At 35.6% G+C, this 22,750-nt stretch overlaps 2 protein-coding genes across 2 annotated transcripts in view; both read left to right on the forward strand.

The window, feature by feature from the left end:
- The window catches only part of LOC306873775 (zona pellucida sperm-binding protein 3-like), a gene marked incomplete at both ends in the record, with an annotated part of 44,742 nt that overhangs the window by 18,520 nt on the left and 3,472 nt on the right, over nt 1-22,750 (forward strand). The window lies entirely within an intron of this gene.
- Nucleotides 517-22,750, forward strand: part of LOC306874086 (catenin alpha-2-like) — a 488,426-nt gene continuing 466,192 nt past the window's right edge. The window contains exon 1 of the mRNA XM_079423823.1: nt 517-836. The gene's annotated coding sequence lies outside the window, so the exon portion shown is untranslated. The remainder of the gene's footprint in view (nt 837-22,750) is intronic.

A 22,750-nucleotide genomic window follows, 5' to 3' on the forward strand; every position in this document is an offset into this window, starting at 1 on the left:
GAGTTTAAACGATGAGTCCTAAACCCAGTGCACATTTTGTGCTTTCAGTAAATTTTGAGTGATTATTTTGTAAAATGCCAGTTCTGATAAACTCAATAGTTATTTTAATTGTGATAAATATTGACTATACTGATATTAAATTATTCAATATTGACATATATCTAATATATTGCATATTAGCATTAAATCGGCCACCCATCTTAAAAAAAATAAAAAAGTCAGAAAAAACTTTCGATTACTTATTACTTTTAAGATTACAAGTAGCCTATTACAAGTATTTTTAATTACAAGAAATCAAATTGGAATCATATAATTTTGATTACGTAAAAAAAAAATAAAAAAAAATACACAATTCCAAACAGTCGTGAACTCCCAATAAGCACACATCGTAGAGAACGCGCTCCATCCTCCAGCTGAGCATCACTTTTGAACAAAGATGCGCAGCAGCAGCAGCATCTTCGCCCCGCCCATCCCAGGCTGCGCTCTTTCTCTCCGCGTTGCCTTCAGAGCGCAGGCGCAGTACAGAGCCACCGCGCGGCTCACTATTTAGCAAGAAGGGAGAGCGCATACTCAGCACCTGTCGTGTGTGTGGCTGGGGATTCGGTGGGAGGGGTCATTATTTGGCAGGGAGCGGCAGAGAGACGAGCATTTCCTAGATACCCACAGCAACGCGTGGATTCATTCTGTTTCCATCACTTCAGAGGCGAGCCGGCGGATTTTCTGGGCTGTTTAAACTTACTGGCTAGGTTTAGAAAGCCGTCCGTTTGTAAATAAATCACAGCATCGTATTTCCTCGGACGTGTTTTGTTCCTGTACCGGGGCTGTCATCACTGAAGGTAGGATCTATGGGAGCCACTTTGGAACAAGCAAACCGTTATTAGATGTGTCAGAAAGGCGAGGCTTGTGCATCCTAGTCTTATTGCGCTGATTATAAAGATTTAAACAAGGGGGAAATGTTCAAATATCAGATGAAAGATACATAGGTAAATCCCCTGAAGCGACTGTCTAATGCATCCCTCAACTGTATAAATCTACAGTTATTTCAGCACCGAGGTGATGGCCAGTGCCTCCCATCTGCAGCCTGCTAGCATACCGGCTAAGCAGCTCATATTTTGTTAAAGAATGGTTTGCTTTATAACAGAGAAATAGGGGAATATTATCCGCGTGGTAGCGGGCGTTGTTTTCATACGCATGGTGTATTGTAATAATAAAAAGCATCGTTTCGACTAACTACGGTCTGTAGACACCTTCCATCCTCATTGTCGGAGCGCCTCCCGTCTTAAATGTCCCGTTATTCTTTGTCTGCAATTACTATTGTGCACGATTTTATATTTAAATGATAGGTTGCAAAGACTTTTAGGATCTGTACGTTTATAAGAAGTAAATATGAAAGTTTCATAATAAGATATAACTTTAGACTTCATGACACTGAGATATTTTGTCGGTTCTTGTTGCTGGATGAAACCCAGTGTTAGAAAATTAATTTTCATTTGAATGTAAAATTCTATTTGGCCCGGAATCTTTTTCTTTCTTTCTACCTTTATGTGGATATATGGGTTTCAAAAATAAATAAATGAAGAATAAATAAAACGTATTACTGCGTGTCATTAAATTTATGTCAAATTTTCCAGTTGCAGGTCTGGGTTTTTGTGGCAGGTTTGGGGTTTATCTTCAAACCCCAAAAGCTAGTCGAACAAAAGGTTGATGAATTGTATGTATTTCATCATGACATTAAAATATTGCATTATTGACTAGAAAAAAAATCTTTACAAATCAAAACACATATTTTCACTTGTTGCCAAACAGACACTAAAGGTTCTTTCACACTAAGGATAACTGTAACGATAACCATAACATTTTAATTATCGTTCTAATTCTGTGAGAATAGGGAAGTCCACATTGCAGCTAATGATAGCAACATTGAGGAACGATATGTTTGTAATCACTTTCAGGGTGATTTGTTTCCAACTGATAAACAAACAAACAAAAACAACAACAACAAAAAACATTGCCAGCCAATCAGAATCCACCAGCTTTAAAGATTTTGAGCATTTAAAGCGGTGCATATTTTTAATAAACAGAATGATATTGTTGACATTTAGCTAATTGTGCTAGTGGTGTAAATGGCAAAAATGACAATTCTTTAAATTAGTCGACTCCCTGAAAGTCATTGTATTATTCACACGCTGTTATCAATATTTGCTCTCTTGAATCATATAGGCCAATTAAATATACTATCCAAACCTATGGATGCATTTTATTTAATACATAACAAATGTAATATGCAAAAATGAAATTTTCGCATTAAATACAGGACATTTTGTCACGTTTAGCATCCTTTTTGCTTTGAGCCCTGCTTACTTTCAGACCATAAACTGAACGTAAACTATATATAAATGTTGATAACATGCTGCATCTGAATGTAAAAGAAAGGGCAAGCTGTTAGAAATGTTGTATAAAGCATGTTTAACGTATCTAAACTCTATGTTGTGACTCTAGAATTGTAAAACAAGCCCTGTGCAAAAGCAGTTATTGTGAATTGTTACACCTTATGCCAATATAAACATAGAACGTTTTTCATTTCATCGCAATTATGTTCCACTAAGTGATTTTACTCCTAGGATAGCTCAAACTGCATGTGTTATTTATTAATTAATTAATTTTTTTTGTTAAAGCCTCAAAACTGCAGTGGGTAAGTATTTTATTCCTGGTCACAATTGTAGCAGAGGGAACCTACAGAGTAAAAAATGTCTCAGTTGGTCAACGAGACCCAGTAGGAAGTTGCAAATAATCAAATAGCATAATTGAATGTTTTTTTTTTTTCTTTTTCACTAGGGAACAGAAAGAAAATGGGGATCTAAGAGGAAATGCATTTCTTTTTACACTTATATATGCCAAACATGTGACGTCTCTATTATGATGGTTTACTTGCTTCCTATTTCTTGTCATGTGACACTTCACAACAGCCAAGCAAAAATGTTCACATGAAATCAAGACAGTCTGCATTGATTTATAGTTAACATTCTACAATCTTCAAACCCAAAAGTAAAGTTTTCTCAAATGTTGTCAGTGGGATTCAATGGGTTTGTGTATTGCAAGTTGTGTAATACAAATCCTAAACAGGCATGCCATTTTTTACCTGAATTTCTTATAATGATATGGGATTGTAAGAGTACTTGTGAGCACTAGATCAGATCATCAGATCAGTCAGCATGTAACAACAAAACATTTTAATGCACCCTGTCCCTCACAGTCAACAGCATATTGTAACAACCTGTTTATACCGCTAGTGAAGCCACAAGCTGGAATGTTCCCATTCTAATCAAAGAAGCTGACTGTTTAGACAGCTTCCTTGATCATAATGGCACTGTTTTATTTGCTCACTCGCAGTGTGGTTTCCATGCCGTACAGAGTTGTAACAGTAGCCGTAAGCAGAAACCAAATGGGTGTGAAAGGGCAACAGTGAGGCTCTATTTAGAAGTCGAGCGTTTGATTGACAGGGTGGTGTGCAACACTATTACAGCCTCCACAATCATGTCAGAGCTTTTCTCAGCACTGTAAGTCACACAGTGTTTTTAAAGGGTCACATGCTTCCTGTTTTCATGTAATATGACACTGATATCACTGTATGTATTATGTTTCATATCTATAGTAGGCAACGATTTCTTGCATTCACTCAAAAGCAAGTAAGTCGTGATTCTTTATCTGCTGTTATAATACTCAAATGGACTGGCATTTTAAATAAATAATGTGCTTTATAGTGAGTACCAGGAGAGCAGATTTGCCCTGTGTGCGTGATCTCAGCGAATCTGGTCGCTATGGTGTCTCCAGGCTGAGGCGAGGGGCTCTGTTTGCTAAGACAAACAAGCTGAAATAAAGCACCCAGCTAGACAGAGAGACTTTCCGATGTGAAGGCGCGCTCACTGCACTGAATGACAGGAAAAATCCTAGCATGCATTGTTCAGACTGTTGATTCTAATGTGTGCAAACATTTATACAGTGCTTGTCATCTTGCGAAACCACACTTGAAAATGACTTGTTGGTCTGTATGCATCCATCCATTTATTTGCAGTATATGTATGAATGTGAAAACATTTTCTTGAAACGTGTGCTTGTGCCACATTTATTTAAAGCAGAACATTTAACAGATTTTTTTTAAGTTGTCATTATTATTATTATTTTTAAATGAATGAAGCAATAGAGTTATCTTGAGACTAGTTGATGTATAATTGTTACTGCAGTTAAGTAAAATTAGTGTTGATAAAATAATGTGTGATCTTTCTTCAAAACAGTAATTTGTACATGTATTTTTTATTTATATATCAGTTAAGAATTGTTTTTTATTGATCAAGCACATATTAAATTATGACAGAAAATACAAATTTTTCCAAAAACATTTCTATTTCAAATAAATGATTGTTTTTTTAACTTTCTAATCATCACAAAATCATGTAATGATGTATCACTGTTCCCATAAGCAGCACAACTGTTTTCAGCATTGATAATAATAAAAAAAAGGGGTTTCTTGCGCAAAAAAATCATATTACAATGATTTCTGAAGAAACGTGACACTGAAGACTGGAGTAATGGCTGCTAAAATTCATAAAATAAAATACATTTTAAAATATATTCAAATAGAAAACATTTATTTTATTATTTCACAATATTGCTGTTTTACTGTATTTTCAATCAAATAAATTCAGCCTTGGTGAGCATAATAGGCTTCTTTCAAAAACATAAATCTTACCAACCCCAAATACTTTTTAAGATACTTTATTTTACTCAAGCTTTCAGGAATAAAGTATTTCTAGACCCATCTTTGGTTCATTTTAAACAGATTTGAAATGGTAAACATTTGTTTAGATTGTATCAGCAGCATTTGTTTGCAGTTACAGAATAATTCATTAAGTTAATTGCTTTTCTGTTTGTGAATCTGCTTATAAATGTGCCCATAAAGCGCTTTTCAGAAAAGCCTTTAAATAAAGAGGTGAAAGAGGTGCCTTTTGATTAAACTTTTATTGTCACAGTTAAAAGTTAGGAGGGCCTTTCCAGTGATGCATAGAAAAAGACCGAAGGACAAGTACTGTGAAGTATAAAGTGTAATGTTGAAATGAGACTTGTTAGCCCTTTGTAATGGCCTAGATCTAAGACATGATTTTGTCTTACCTCTACCTTAATTTAATTAAGAGGACATTTTAATGTATTATCTTTAGCATATGCCACACACCATATGCAAATGTCATGAATACTCCCACTTATTCTTTGCTGACATTATGAACTCACAAGCTTATGCACTATAATCTCAGTAATGGGAGGAATGTTAGCAGTGACTAATATGGAAAGACTTGAAACACCCATTTACATCAATGCTAATGTGCCCAAATACAAATACATGTGCCTATTGGGATGCAGATGTAGCTATTGTTCATGGAAGTTCCCCATCAGGTTTCATGTAGAAGTTGTTCTCTGTACACATCTTGATCATATTCTCATCCATTTATAAAAGAGGAAGCATTAAAGTGGTGTCAGGTTAGTACAGAGGCCTAGAAATGACAAATTCCTCAGACAGAAACATTGTTCTAGCTGATTTAAAGTTTCAAACAAGTAATTTTAAGCCTTGTCATAAAGCATTGCATTTTTGCTCAACGTCCTTAACCCTCATATTGTATTCCGGTCATCTTGACCAAGAGATGATTTTTATAATTTTTTTTCCAAACATGGTAATCCATATTATCTCATCGGACTGAAGCCAACTGTCACGCAGCTTCCAAAAAAAACTTTTTGATAATTGTTATACTTTTCGGGGGGATCTTCCCCCACCTTTTTCTACACTTATGTTACTCCCAGTCAAAAATAGCAAAAAAATTGCTTATATATTTATCATTATGCTATATTATTAGCAACTCTTGGACTCAATCTTTGAATAAACTTGTTTTCTTTCAAATAGCATAGGTTTTTTTTACATATTTTTGGAAATTATTGATTGTAGGCCTCATTGACCTGAGTTTATTCATCTCATTTTTTTGAGTGAAGGCAAAAGGTGCAAAGCTCAGATCAATGAGGCCTGCAACCCGTCAGTTCCAAAAAGGAATAGTAAATGTGCTAAATGAAAGAAAACAAGTTGATAAAAAGATTGAATCCAAGATTTGGTGATAATAGCACAATGAGAAATACACAACTTTTTAAAAGGCCATTTTTGCCCGCAAAAAACATATTAGGACAATTTTAAATGATTTATAGCACAGTACACTAATATTTTTATATCAGTATTCCTAGATTAGATGGATTGATTTTTATAGTGCACTGTTGTCCTATTTCCACTGATATTTTCTCAAGTTTTTAATAGAAAAAAAGTTGTTACTTGGCTTTGGTCAGAAATGTAGCCATCGATGCATTATATGAGCAGCTCTTCTTGTTGTCAGTTGTGATTGGTCTTCCGAGAACCATATGCTTGGAGAATTTCAGGAAAGCATGATGATTGTGGGTCAGTGCAAAAGGGCAGCGTCTACCTGGAGACACAGTTGCTTTTTAAAAGTCTGCATTAGCATTTTCTGAGAATGCGGCAGCAGTACGGTCTATATTTTTCTGAGGGATGCTGAGCAAGAAGCCACTTCTCTGATCTTCTCGTTTGCAAACAGTGGCGCCTTTGAGTTTGGAGACGGTGCGAGCGACTGCCTGCAGCGCTGCAGAAGTAACTGAACCAGTGATGGTGTGAGATATAACTTAAGCAACACAAACAAATCACAATTTATGATAGATTGCAAACAGCACTTGATGCTCAAAGAATTTTAGAACTTTTTATTTCAACTCTTTTATTTGATATTTTATTCTATGTTTTTCCAATTCATTTTGTGAAAAGAAAAAGTTATTTCTCAATGCACTTTAGCTTTCGGAGACCTGTTATTTTTTATCTGACCAGTTTTGTCACAGCATCTCCCTGAAGACTTTTAAAGGGCACTAGCAAAACTAGTCTTATTTTCTTTCTCAAGCATGTGTGACTGTGATAAGTCAACAAAAGCTTTTTTTTAGACTGCATCAATTTATCCTTCTCTTCGTTAGCTCCGTTCCTCCTGCTTTCTTCAGTTCCCTTCTTTTCTCCGAACCAATCTGCAAACAACATCCCAATGTAGGGTATGGAGGAGTCGTTGTAGGAGTCATCTTCCCCTCCACCTGTCACGGTGCACACAGCAGGGAGGAACACGCAGACGAGGAGTAAACTCAAAATACAGTCTTTAATAACTCCAAACAAGACAAGGCCAGGCAAGGCAAGGCTGATACAGACAGGAACACCGGGGAGTAACGAGTAGACCAGACAACATCAAACTGAATAGACAGGACTATAAATACACAGGATAATCATAGATAACTAGACAAACACAGCTGGACAAGGATTAACTAATGATCACATTAAACAAGCACAGGAAACAAACCAAATATGGACACAAGAGGCTGGAACACATGACAGAGGAGTGACACCACCTTTAACGTTTCTGTATCATAAAGTTTTGTTGTGGGTTCCTTCTCCGCACTAATAATATTTATTGTAAATAATAATAATAATAGTAGTAGGTTCAGTTTATTGATTGATTGATTGAGGCTGTTTGAACACATTCAACCACATGAGCATCTACACTATGAAAGTTATTTTGTGGCATGCGTTTTCGATTACCACTGGAAATGTTTGAAAGTGGAAAGCTTAATGTCTTAGGCAGTGTTTTTTTTACCTATATTTTGCTTCTTTCACTTGTGATGGGATCACGAAAACTAATCTTAATACCAGTAAACAAGGCCTGATTCATTCTCTTTTTTTGTCCAGAATAAGATCTACTCAAGAAAAGTCTAACCATTGTTTTCCTCATCTGTACCTCTTTTCTTTACTACAGCCTACTTTCTTCTCTCCGTTTTCTTCCCATGCATTCAGCACCCCAGAGGGAAATTCTATAGCACAAATACTTCTTCAGTGTGTGTTGGAGCACTGAGCTGCCCTCCATCGTCTTTTAGAGATGTCCTTTTCCCCTAGCTTTACTCACTCTGGTTTTTTTCCAAATGCTTCCCTGACCTATCTTTGAAATTTTCAACATTAACATTCTTAATTAACTTTGGTTACCTAAGCCAAAACCTATGAGTGGGTCAATGAATGTTTTAGCTCCACTATTAGCGTTTAAAGCACTCAGGTACAGAAGTGACCACCAGTCTTCGCACAACAGGGTGTTTTAGGCAAGCCGAGCCCATTTACCTCCTTTTGAGGTGTCAGCAGTCTCAGCATTGGACAGAGGGTCACTCCCCCTCCTGGCTGGCTTGAGTTCTATTACTGAAGGAAATCAATAGGATTCTAGAAGTCACCGTGACTTGTAATTTAAGAAAATTTATAAAAGTGCACGCTTTACTTTGTTCAATTATTATTAGGATTCCCCTCTTATGGGTGTGTTGTCATTTTGACTATAAACACAATTGATTTTTGGCCTAGTTGTGGCCTTAAACAATATCAGCTACTCTCAAATATAATTCAGTATGCTGGGAAATTTAGCACCGTGAATGAAACAACAATCCTATTTCATGTCTGAACATTAATCTTCGAAATAGACAATTTTTTTCTCTTTGACATCTTCATGCAATATATCTGTAATCAAACCAAGGACCGACCTTATTTGCCTGTGCATTAAAGCGATTTACTGAATTGCAAAGGAACACGGCATCAAGATTTTAGTTTCAACATCTAACCAACATAAATGTATTATGTTTTGAATTAAAGTATCATACTTTTTGCAGTGTATACAACTTTTGCATTGTATTTCAAGTCTTTTGAAGTCAAGTTTGTTTTAGGAACTGAGCAAAATTAAAGTCATTATTCACTGAAAATTCTGCACTAGCTTTTCTTGGTGCGTCTTTAAATGAAATACGTTCACAAAACCTCACTTAATGATTTGTTTGGGAATTAGAATCAATTCTCAAACCGATTTAATGACTCACTGATCTGGTTGTAGCGATTGTAGCTTACTGGAGAAGAAAATCGTTAGTGAAAAATGAAATTTCAGCTTGTTCACTCAAAGCTATGACTTCAGAAGACTGGTAATATGGTACGGTATTCATATGGTGCTTTTGAGTCATTTTTGAAGCATGAAAGCTATAGGTCCCATTTATCATTATTGCATTGAAAAGAGCTACCAGTACAAAATTCCTACTTTCATTTTCCACAGACGAAAGAAAGTCAGATGGGTTTGGAACAACATGAGGATAAAGATTTGTCATTTTTGTGTGAACTAATCCTCAAACAGTTTTCCTCACGAATGCTGAAATTAGCTGTCAGTGCTCATTTACCTTTCCCAGAAATAGTAGGCCCAAACATTATTAGCTTCAGCTCCAGAGGCAATTGCTGCTGATAGTAATTTTGACTATTGCTGCTGTTGTCAGTTTGTTTTGCAATGAAACGCTATAAAAAGTTGGAATTTTTGTGCACGTCATTTGTCACCGGAGAGCAGTAAGTGAGAAATTCCCTCATCCATTTAGCTCTGACCTGATTGTTATATCTATGCCACTTCAAGAAACGAAGAAATAAGCAATATTTGGAGCGGAAACTAATAACAGGCATCTAAAATGGAAAGAGTTTTCCCTGCTCTATAATAAAGAGTCTTTTCTTGAAGGAATAGATCACATAAAATCTGTATAGCATACAGCACATCGAAATGGGATGCCATGAAAGTGAGTAAATAATGGCTAAATGTTCATTTTTAGGTTAAAATTTTTTATGGTTATTTGCATACATTTGCATGCATTTATTTCATAGTTCTTTTGAAAGTATGTTGTTTTAAAGGGTTAGTTCACCCCAAAATTACAATTCTGTCAACGTTTCTTTCTTCTGTTGAAAGTATTGAATGAATGTTTTAAATATTAAAATATTTTGAAGAATGTTGGTAACGAAACAGTTGTTGGTCCCCATTGACTTCCATAGTAGTTTTTTCATACCATGGAAGTCAGTGAGGATCAGCACTGTTTGTTCACCAGCATTCTTCAAAATATCTTCTTTTTTTGTCTAGCAAAATAAATAAATTGCATGCTATCAAACGGAGTATACTTTGAAAGACACACACCAACACACTCTTGGCTGAGGCTGCTCTTAAACCGCTGGGCAACAGAGATGTGAAGCTAATGGTCAGAGTGATCAATGAAACCGTCTCGAATCACTGAGCAAGGAATTTTTTAAAGGAATTTCATTATGAGATACAGTGCTTTATAGTAATATTGAAAAAAATAAATAAAATAAAAATAAAACCCCCCGAAGCTCTAGTCTCTGCTGCTTTTCCTGACCTTGTTTTACATGACTGCATGTGTTTATCTAGGTATTAACCTCATTTTGAGCTTTGACTTAATCTGGGTAAACAGCAAGGTACTGTGAAAGAGAGAGGACTGCAGTATTGAGTGCTTTTGTGCATGAATTAGAGAGAAAGAGAGAAAGGTAGAGAGAGATTGGTGGAGTGGGAATTGGGTGTTTGAGTGGGATAAGTGGAGTGGTGGGACTATCCATTGTGACTGAGCTTCTTATAAACAGCAGTTCTGAGTTGGCTGATCTTCACCGCCATAGTCCTGTAATGAGAGCTTTTCATATTATTCCATGATCTCAATAATTGGTTGTTATAAAGCAGACGGTAATTTGATTTGCATATCCTTAAGGAAATATCAGTGCTTGCAAGGCAGCAAAGGAATAGTTGACAGTCAAAGCAGACAGGTTAGATATAAAAAGGCCATTATGACATCATCAGATTGCTCCCATTATAATTTATGGACATGTCTATACTGCAAGTGCCCAATTGCATTACGTAGACCTTCAGTTAATGGACTTCTATTTTTGATGCATAGCACAGCTACTATATTTCAGCAACTTACTGTTACATCAAAGAGCGCTTGTGATGTTTCAGGTCTCTGGCCTATTATTTTAATGCATTTCCTTTTAAAATACTGTACGACCCTAGTGAAAAATAAATATACTTCAGTTTATTTGAAATAAATTTATTTCATGCTAAGTATACTACAAATGCGTTTTTATATACACGTACTTAATAAAATGTACACTTTAAATATTTTGCGTTTAAAGTCTGATATTATTCAAAGATCATACAATCCTCATCAAAAGTGACATTAAAACACATTTTAGACTTAATATTAAGAAATGTGCATTTTGCACTAATAATATGCCAAGCAAAGTTTAATTATGATTTTTATATCAGTAAGTCTCGAGTTATCTGTCATTAAATATGTTAATAGATTTGAACTATACTTAGTATGAAATAAATGCATTTTAAACAAATTACTTTTTTACTAGGGGAAGCAAATTTAATGTTAAATTTCTTAAAGTTTTTCTCAAAAACAAAAAACACATTGACAATTATCTACAAAATGTTGAATGGAATTTCATTATTTTAATGTTTTTGAATTCTCTTATCATCAAGATGGAAGTATTTATTGATAATTATAATTAATAATAATAGTAATAATAACAATATTATTTTAAACAACTCGTTTCTTTTTTAATATGTAATTTATTCATGTGCTGGCAAAGCGGACTTCTGTGTCACATGATCCTTCAGAAATCATTCTAATATGCTGATTTGCTGTTTAAGTAACATTTCATAACAGTTGTGTTGCTTAGGCTATTTTGTTTTGTAGAAACCGTCATATTTTTTTGTTGTTGTTTTTTTAGCTGTTTTGACAGGGAAGATGCATTTAAGTCCAATGCTTGCCTTGTAGAAGTTGTACACATTGTCCAGAACTGAAATTATCACAAAGGAATATTTTCTGGATCGGTATAACAACTGTCTTAAGGCAGAGCAAACAAGACCAGTCATAATTTCTTTCGCCGTTTCATCTGAGATTGCAGACAATGCTCTGTTGATAATAGTGGTGGTTACTGTGGGCCTTGGGAGCATCTGTGCGTCTGCTTGGCCTGAAACAGAACAGAGCCCAGAGCTCATTCTCTGTCTGATTGAGGATTAGTGAATCAGATGGACCATTTGCTCACAATCCTCTTTTGAAAAGAAATCTGTGCGTTAGTTTGGTCTGTTGGCTTGTTAGTCTGACTGGCCTGCTACGTGTTTATCCAACTGACTTTAGCCTTTATCACATTTAGAGAATGCAATAAGCACTTTTTTCCATATCTAAACTAACTAAAAAAAAACACTATTGTTGAGACACAATATTTTGCAGATCAGATGTTAATTCAGGAACCGCTCTGATTCATTGAGTTAATTTAGTGAATGGTTTATCAGACAGATTCAAAGTGGTACAGTAAGTGCTGAGTTTGTGAATCCTTTTGAAAGATTCATTGAAGAACTGGTTTGTAAGAGCTGTTTTCTTGTTAATCAGACTACACTGCTGACACTGTTTTATTTAAAAAAAAATTTTGTAATGCAGCCTGAATAAAAAACTAAACAGAGACATGTCTTCTTTTCATTATTTTGTGGTACACAGCCTCTTTATCTCTTAAGTTCAGACTGTAAACTAACAGCTCGGGTAAAATATGATTTTGATTTCTCTAGCTGCATTTTTTTTTTTTTAAGGATTAAATGAAGAATTATTTAATTTGGTCCCAAACTAGCCAATTAGAAAGGTAAGGGCCATCTGTAATATACAGTATTACCAATTTGGATTTCATGTGACAGTTTTTTCTGATTAGTTTAAAGTGCCCCTATTATGCCTTTTTGAATATTACCTTTCATGCAGTGTGTCATGTAGCAATATGTGAACATAAACGTTCTGCAAAGTTGTGAAGCCGAAAGTGCACGATATAAAAATTATTGTCTATCAAAAAATCGCCTAAACGAGTCGTTAGGAATTCGAATCTTATTCTGTTACGGCTGTACGTCACAAAGTAACACATTTGCATAATGTCTGCCCATGGGCTGTCATTCGCGCTGTACGTGGTAGACCAATCATAAAGGACTGCGCCATCTGACCAATCACAGCAGCGAGGGCACATGGAAAGGAGGGGTTTAGAGAGACTGGTTCTTTGAACTGCTTCGCACGAGTTGTTTAGGAATCATTTAGAATGAGGTAAAATTAAAGCTATTTTTTGAGAAAACTAAAGTGTTTTTTGACCTTGGATGCATGTGAAACTATTTTAGGAGACTCATTAAACAATATTAGCACCCTTAAAAATGGCATAATAGGGGCACTTTAATACTGAAATATACTTGCATTCCCATTAATGAAAGAATAAAGAAAGAATGACACAATAAAAATGGTCATATTAGTCCCTACTAACATTTAGAGATATTGTATCAGTGTGAGAGAGTCTGCTAGCCATGAGTTTCCACTCTTGCATGTTTTTGAATACTAGACAAATGGTATTTCAAACAATGATGTCATGGGGATATAGTTTTGAAATGTTGCCGGTCCAGTTGGAATTTCACGAGGGTTCGCTAGAATGAGGGCTGAGAAGGAATGTGCATTTGTTTTAGTGGCAGTCCAATCTGTGCCGTGCCTGGTCTGTCTCTCCTATGTGACACATACAAATACAGGTTAGAAATCTCATTCTAATTTTAGATGTGAGTGAGTAACAGAACAAGATTAATTATCAATTAGTCTTATCAATATCATTTATTTTCCTTGGATGTTCAGCTTGCCTCTTAAGTGTACATACTATTGAGCAGCAGAAAGGCAGTGCAGTTTTTTTTTTTTTTTTTTGCACCTGTGTCGGTAATGACTTTATTGCATTGCATACCAGTTGTTTTTCTGTGGTCAGGACTATTTTAAGAGAGCTGCTCTCAGCAAAAACAAGCCACCCGTACCATTAATGAGTAATCCCTTCAGGAGAGGGAATTGTATTTGTATTTAATACTAACTTTTTATTTTAAAATATAATAGTATTATCACACTTTATTATTTTGTTCATTATTTCATTTGAAAAGAAAAATCGAACTAAATAAACTAAATGTTTCAATCAATCAGTAATCAATAATAATAATTTTATTCCGGTCCTCAAAGAAAAATTTTCACAAAATAAATAAAAATACATAGTTACCGAAAAAGGTGTAGCAGAAGCCTTGCTTATTATGCTTACCATTTATACATAATTAACTGAATGGGCGTCACTTTTCACTAAGTTAAATAACACAAAATAAACAATATTACAAAAACATTTCCCAAAATGTACAAACATAATTCAAAACAAACATAAAAATACACACTCCAGCTATTACTGCATTTTTTTTAACAATACAACCATAATACTGAGTCATATAATTGTTTATCACCTTATTTTTATACATTTTCTTAAACTGGCAAAGTGAATTACATACTTTTAGTTCCTTATCACATTTATTCCATAGATTTGCCCCTTTAACAGATAAGCACCTACTTTTTGCATTAGTTCTTGCCCTTGCTTTTTGGAACATACACAATCCTCTTAAATTATACTGACTTTCTCTTATTTTGAACAGCCTCTGAATACAATTTGGAAGTAATTTATATATTATAAACTTTGTACATTAACTGTAAAATATATAAATCAACTAAATCTACAAATTTTAATGTATGTAAATTGATAAACAATTAATTTGTTGATTCATAATAATCAACCCTTTTAACAATCCTTTTCTTTTGTACATATATATATTGTAACATATATATTGAATTTAAATTGGTTTTATATGTGTGACCCCACACCTCCACACATGTATGGAACTATGAGCGCACAATACAATATATATAAAGTTTTTTTCATTCAAAATATGTTTTATTCTATTTAATATTGCATTGGATTTGGACATCTTTGTTTTTACATGATTAATGTGATTTCCAACATAATTTATGATCAATTATAACACCCAAAAATTTATTTTTGTACACTTCTTTCTATTTCCTCATTATTAATCATTAGTTTCACTTTGTTACTTTGTTGAATACTGAATATTATAAAATTTGTTTTACTTAAATTCAGTGAAAGTCTGTTATCATCATACCATTTTTTGAAAACCCTCAATTTGATTTCCACTGTATTCAGAAGCTGTTCCAAACTTTTCCCAGAACAATATAAATTAGTATCATCAGCAAACAAAACCATTTTTAATACTTTAGACACTTTACAAATATAATTTATGTACAGTACAAACAATTTAGGGCCTAGCACCGAACCTTGTGGAACACCACAAGTAACTTTAATGAAATCTGATTTAACATTTAATTACTTAATTTAACATTAATTTGTACAGATTGATATCTGTCATCCAGGTAACTTTTTGTCCAAGCAAAAGCTTTCCCTCTTATACCATATCTCTCCAGTTTCATCATTAATAATCCATAATCAATAGTGTCAAAAGCTTTTTTTTTAATCTAGGAACACCCCCACATTATATTCATTATTATCCAATGAAGAAGAAATCTCTTCTACCTGTTCCATCACAGCCATTGAGGTCGACCTGTTTGTTTTAAAACCATACTGATGAACACTCAATCATTTGTGTTTATCTATAAAATTATCAAGCCTGCGCACAAATTTTTTCTCTAAACTTATCGAGAACTGGGAAAGAAGAGAAATTGGTTGTAGTTGGAAAAACAGTGACAATCTCCATTTTTAAAAATAGGAATATATATATATATATATATATATATATATATATATATATATATATATACAGTGGGGAAAAAAATTATCATGGCCCCTGCTGATTTTGTACGTTTGCCCACTGACAAAGAAATGATCAGTCTATTATTGTAATGGTAGGTTTATTTGAACAGTGAGAGACAGAATAAAAACAAAAAATCCAGAAAAACGTATTTCAAAAAAGTTATATATTGATTTGCATTTTAATGAATAAAATAAGTATTTGACCCCTTCGGAAAACATGACTTAGTACTTGGTGGCAAAACCCTTGTTGGCAATCACAGAGGTCAGATGTTTCTTGTAGTTGGCCACCAGGTTTGCACACATCTCAGGAGGGATTTTGTTCCACTCCTCTTTGCAGATCCTCTCCAAGTCTTTAAGGTTTCGAGGCTGATGTTTGGCAACTTGAAACATCAGGCTCCCTGAACATTTAGCTCCCTCCACAGTTTTTCTATGGGATTAAGGTCTGGAGACTGGCTAGGCCACTCCAGAACCTTAATGTGCTGCTTCTAGAACCACACCTTTGTTGCCTTGGCCGTGTGTTTTGGGTCATTGTCATGCTGGAATCAGGGCTTGAAAACGGAAAAAAAAAGTAACTTGGTTCACTCCGAGCAGAATCGATATTTTAACATTTCCGTTCCTGCGTATTATTACCGTTCCGAAACCGGTTAATACCATTATTTTTTAAATCGTCTTTGCCTATAATAATAATAATAATAATAAAGTACAGTGTTTTCTTTACACAAAAAGAAAAAGAAAGGAAAAAAATACAGAAAGAGATGGTATCTTAACCCGCTGCGCATTGGCATCATCTTTTCTAGATTTTTACATTTCTAAATGTAGGCTACTAAACAAAATAAAAAAAATCCATTAATGCTTTAGAGACATTAAAGTATTTTTTAAGATGTTTAAGAATGTTTGCTGCAAATTGTAAAAAAAAAACAAAAAAAAACGTTACTTGTATAAAATTGCGTTTTGAGGAAAAAACAAAACAAAGGCTAAGCACATTTTATTAGGCTATTATTCTGAAATGATGTAGGCTAAAATGCCGGTAAATCAAAAATGTTTAAAAACATTATAAACACAGTTATTAGTTTCTCTCCACAACAAATCCTCTAAACTTAAGGCTGCTATAAAAGGCTATAAAAATGTCAATCCAAAAACAAATTAAAGGTGAAACTGATGCCTACCTCTGTCACTCGGCACAAATCCAAATGTTTCCATATTCTTGACGTATACTAAAATATTATTTATTGGCTTTTAGCGCAGATCATTTCACTCGCTGGATGTGTCAGCATCAGATTTGCATAGTCTGTACTACTTGAATTCCTGATTGGTTGACAGCAAATTTCAAATATTAAATGGAACGATAAAATAACGTTATTAACCGGTTAATGGCCATTTCAAATTTTCGATTCTGTTCGGAACTATAACATTTTATTTCGTTTCTGTTTTTCCGGTTCTGTTCTAGTCAAAATTTTGTTCGTTTCCGGTTTTCGTTTTCGTTCCTTCAGAGCCCTGCCTGGAATACCCATCCAGGACCCATTTTGGTCTCATCTGACCACAACACTTTACTTTTACTTTACTTTACTTTTAGTCATTTAGCAGACGCTTTTATCCAAAGCGACTTACAAATAAGAAAAAGTAACTAAAACTAAAAGTTAACACTCTGTAAATACTCTATACGCACTCATTTAAGAAAATACAGAAATTAAATAAAATTGACAAATGCATACAACAACAACATTTCAATAGTAAACATATAAAGGAAAAAAATAAATAAATAAAATAAAAATAAAAAGCGATACTTATATCCATTGCCGGTGTCCTCGCACGGTAGAATCGATGGTCTTTACACTCTTTGGTCTTCACACTAAGAGGGCTTCACACGAGGGCTGCCGCGACTGCTGCTGTGGTATAATAACCTTTTTTATACCTATCTAACAAATCACTGCTAGAAATCACTTTCACCTAGTTCTCCTATGAATCATTGGCAAACTTCAGACGGGCCTGTACATGTGCTTTCTTGAGTAGGGGGACCTTGCGGGCACTGCAGGATTTCAGTCCTTTGTGGCGTAGTGTGTTCTTGGTGACTATGGTCCCAGCTGCCTTGAGATCATTGACAAGATCCTCCCGTGTGGTTCTGGGCTGATTCCTCACCATTCTCATGATCATTGAAACTCCATGAGGCGAGATCTTACATGGAGCCCCAGTTTGACAGTTATTTTGTGTTTCTTCCATTTCTAAATTGTCGTACCAACTGATGTCACCTTCTCACAAAGCTGCTTGGCGATGGTCTTGTAGCCCATTCCAGCCTTGTGTAGGTCTACAATCTTGTCTCTGACATCCTTGGACAGCTCTTTGGTCTTGGCCATGGTGGAGAGTTTGGAATCTGATTGATTAATTGCTTCTGTGGACAGTTTGTCTTTTGTAAAGGTAACAAACTGAGATTAGGAGCACTCCCTTTAAGAGAGTGCTTCTAATCTCAGCTCCTTACCTGTATAAAAGACACCTGGGAGCCATACATCTTGCTGATTTATAGGGGATCAAATACTTATTTGGCTCATTAAAATGCAAATCAATTTATAACTTTTTTTAAATGTGTTTTTCTGGATTTTTTTGTTGTTATTCTGTCTCTCACTGTTCAAATAAACCTACCATTAAAATTATAGACTGATAATATTATTTGTCAGTGGGCAAATGTACAAAATCAGCAGGGGATCAAAATCCCCCCCCCCCCCCCCCACTGTGTGTGTGTGTGTGTGTATATATATATATATATATATATATATATATATAGATATATATATATATATACACACTCACCGGCCACTTTATTAGGTACACCTGTTCAGTTGCTTGGTGACACAAATTGCTAATCAGCCAATCACATGGCAGCAACTCAATGCATTTAGATGTGGTGAAGACGGGGAAGAAAGGGGATTTAAGTGACTTTGAACGTGGAATGGTTGTTGGTGCCAGATGGGCTGGTCTGAGTATTTCAAAAACTGCTGATCTACTGGAATTTTCACGCACAACCATCTCTAGGGTTTACAGAGAGTGGTCCGAAAAAGAAAAAATATCCAGTGAGCGGCAGTTGAGTGGACGAAAATGCCTTGTTGATGTCAGAGGTCAGAGGAGAATGGACAGACTGGTTAGAGATGATAGAAAGGCAACAGTAACTGAAATAATCACTCGTTACAACCAAGGTATGTAGAATAGCATCTCTGAACACACAACACGTTGAACCCTGAAGCAGATGGGCTACAGCAGCAGAAGACCACACCGGGTGCCGCTCCTGTCAGCTAAGAACAGGAAACGGAGGCTACAATTCACACAGGCTCACCAGAATTGGACAATAGAAGATTGGGAAAACGTTGCCTGGTCTGAACATTCAGATGGTAGGGTCAGAATTTTGTGTGAAGAACATGAAACCATGGATCCATCCTGCCTTGTCTCAATGGTTCAGGCTGCTGGTGGTGGTGTAATGGTGCAGAGGATATTTTCTTGGCAGACTTTGGGCCCCTTAGTACCAATTGAGCATCGTTTAAATGCCACAGCCTAGCTGAGTATTGTTGCTGACCATGTCCATCCCTTTATGACTACAGTGTACCCATCTTCTGATGGCTACTTCCAGCAGGATAATACACCGTGCCTCCACAGTCACCAGATTTCAATCCAATAGAGCACCTTTGGGATGTGGTGTAACGGGAGATTTGCATCATGGATGTGCAACCGACAAATCTGCAGCAACTGCGTGATGCTATCATGTCAATATGGACCATAATCTCTGAGGAATGTTTCCAACACCTTGTTGAATCTATATGCCACAAAGAATTGAGGCAGTTCTGAAGGCAAAAGGGGGTCCAACCCGGTACTGGCAAGGTGTACCTAATAAAGTGGTCAGTGAGAGTATATATATATATATATATATATATATATATATATACACACACACCATGGCTTATAAATGTCATTACAGTTTATTTCATTATCGTTTATTTAAAGATAATGCCCAGAAAATAAAGCTAAAGGCAAGTAAACTAAAGCAGAAAAATAAATCTTATTTTTGAGTGCTGCAGAGCCTTTTGTCCTTGTGGGCATCTCACCATCAGCCACTGACATGTTCCAGAGACTTCCGCTGTAATGTGACTGTCACCGTTTATCTGCTCTGTGTGCTTTCTTTATTCTGGGCCATCTCTTTCTCTCCCTCTCTCTGTCATGCTTCTTCATCCCACCTCCCCTTCCTGTTATATCCACTTCTCTCTCTCTCTCTCTCTCTCTATTTTCATTTGTTTCCCTCTGCTGTGTTTTCTCTTGTACTCTACTTTGTCATTTAACCTCCTCTCTCTCTTGTTCTATCTCTCTCAGTCCCCTCTTGCTCTCCTCTGCCCCTATGGCAAGGAAAAAAGCAGTTTGTGGAGGAAGGAATCAACAAATACACTAATGACTGGAGAGATTAGGGTTGGTTTAAAAGGTGGAAGGAAAAATGTTGTATGAAATGGCGCAGTGGGTTGAAGTTGCTCCCTGTCAAATGCAGCTATGCCCTCTTGTCCTCCTCCTCAGCATGGAACAAAGTCCTTCCCGCCAACAGCCAAATTCCGAGTGAACTGCACCAGAACTTTCTTGGTTTGACACCAGTTTCACAGCTACCACCTACTGTAGTGCAGACCAGACTTCAGCCAGTTTTAGTTTGCTGACAGAGAGCTATGCTTTAGCATATTAACAGCCGAACAGTAATTGAAGAGTATATTTTCAAAAACAGATCACTCTGTTTTTTTTTTTAATTTCCAAAAATCATGTTTTTTATTATGTTATAATATTTTTGTGTTTTACTGTGTTAGTTAGCTTTTTTTTTTTTTTGTACTTTTTTAACCTACTCAAAATAACCCAACTGCAGTTTGATTGAGATTAATTGGAACGCACAATGAAAAAAACATGATTTCTGAGAATTGTTAAAAACGGAGTTATCTGGTTTTGTAAATTAACTCTTCATTTATACTGTCAGCAGCAAGGTAAAACCCTATTAGAGAAGTTCTGTCTCTAACTTCATGCCCTTTAATGCTCCGCTAACTAGTTAATTAGTCATTTAGACAGCCCATCGAGTAGTTTAATATAAAATATGTATATATACACTGCTCAAAAAATTTAAGTAACACGTTTTAATCAGAGTATATCATCAAGTCAGTTAAACTCCTGGGGTATTGATCTGATCAGTTAAGTAGCAGAGGGGGTTGTTAATCAGTTTCAGCTGTTTTGGTGTTAATGAAATTAACAACAGGTACAGTAGATGGACAACAATGAGACGGCCCCCAAAACAGGAATGGCTTTACAGGTGGAGGCCACTCATATTTTATTCCCCCTACTCATCTTTTCTGACTGTTTTTACTACTTTTGCATTTGGCTAGGGTCAGTGTTAGAGCCGTGCATTTCGGCCGCCTCTCATTTTACACCTCTAGGGCTGGGCTTCGGGCCAATTTTCACGTCATAGTTCAGATGCGGGCCGGGCCTCGGGCCTGTTTTGGGTTTCTCCTTATTTTTATATTGTAGTCATCCATCGATTAGTGAAGAAAAAAAATTGCTGCACTGGTGGAAACAATACAAGACCGTGCCGCGACTGTCAAGAGCAGCTCTGTGGTGTTTAGTGTCCCGCAGCAGCAGCAGGTGCGCAAGTGACTTCAGCACAGCTGAAGAGTTCTGCGTTCAAATGCACACAACAGGCTAAAGCTTGCTGCAAAACCCCAGCAAACATAACCATGAATGTGTCTGCGGGAAATAGTAAGGAGATATTTGAATTATTTACTAATAATCTAATGTTTTCTGAGTCTGTGTCACAAGGATGAAGTTGCTAATCCTGACTCACCGTCTCCTCATTAGACGCGCCTTTAGAGAGAAATGCATCTTTATTGATTATGATTAAGATTATAATAAGAGTTTTTGTTTTCGATTTTTTTATTTCGTTAAGTGATAATTTAAAGCTTTCAATAGATATATTCATCATGTCTGTAAGGCATGTATTCGCTCAGCTTCGGTTCATTTTTGTGAAGCGCTTCTGTTCAAGACGGCAGAAAGCGCATCATGTTTGTTTTCTTTGTTTTATAAAAGAACTACCTTTTGTTGGTATTGTGAGTGCACACAAATACAAGTAGACCCTTTACAGTTCCGAATAATGTATTACTCTTACCTTTATCAAAAAAAAAAAAAAAAAAATGACGGTGTAGGCTATTTTAATTTGTTTCCACTGAAAAAAATCCAATTGTTTGCGCTGGTGCCTCCATGTCCTGCATTATTATTTAGTGCAGGTTTAACATTTAAACATGCTTGAACTTTTTTAGTATATATATAGATTTTATTTTAGGCAAGTCGTGATGATATGAGAAGGCTAAATTTAACAAACATAGGCTATGATCAGCTCATGCCGCTGACCGCTTGGTCGTTACTTTAAAAAACAAAAACGTATAGGCTATTTAACGAACAAAAATGCTCCAAACGTTTTCCTAAATTAACTTAATAAAAAAACGAAACAAAATATAATAATTTTGCCATTACACACAAAACTGAACTATTTTAATAGCCAAAACAGTAGTATAAACTGTTTTAGGAGAAGGGGAAAAAATAGATGGGCTCGGGTCGGACTCGGACCGGTAATTCTGATAAGCTGTCGGGCTTGGGCCGGGCTAGGGCCTAAATTTGAGGGTTCTAGTCAGTGTCACTACTCGTAGCATGAGGCGATACCTGTACCCTAAAGAGGTTGCACAGGCAGTCCAACTCCTTCAGGATGGCTATATATATATATATATATATACACTGACATTCAAAAGTTTGAGATCAGTAGGATTTTTAATGTTTTTTAAAGAAGTCTCTTCTGCTCATTATGGCTCAAAAACAAAACACAGTAATATTGTGTAATTTTTTTTTTTACAACATTTGAAATAATGTTTTTTCTATTTTAATATACTTTAAAATGCAATTTATTTCTTTAACCTCCTGAGACCCAGCTATGGAGTTTTTGCCTCTGTAGTGGACATTATATTTTAGTGAATTTCTCTGAGACCTCACATGTCACAGTTGTAAGTCTGGATGTCCTGTACAGAGCACATTCAGGGCTTTATAGAGATACTAAATGATTGGAAGTTTCACCATGACCACACCCTC

This window comes from Barbus barbus (genome assembly GCF_936440315.1).
Source record: "Barbus barbus genome assembly, chromosome: 8".
In the NCBI taxonomy this organism is placed as follows: domain Eukaryota; kingdom Metazoa; phylum Chordata; class Actinopteri; order Cypriniformes; family Cyprinidae; genus Barbus; species Barbus barbus.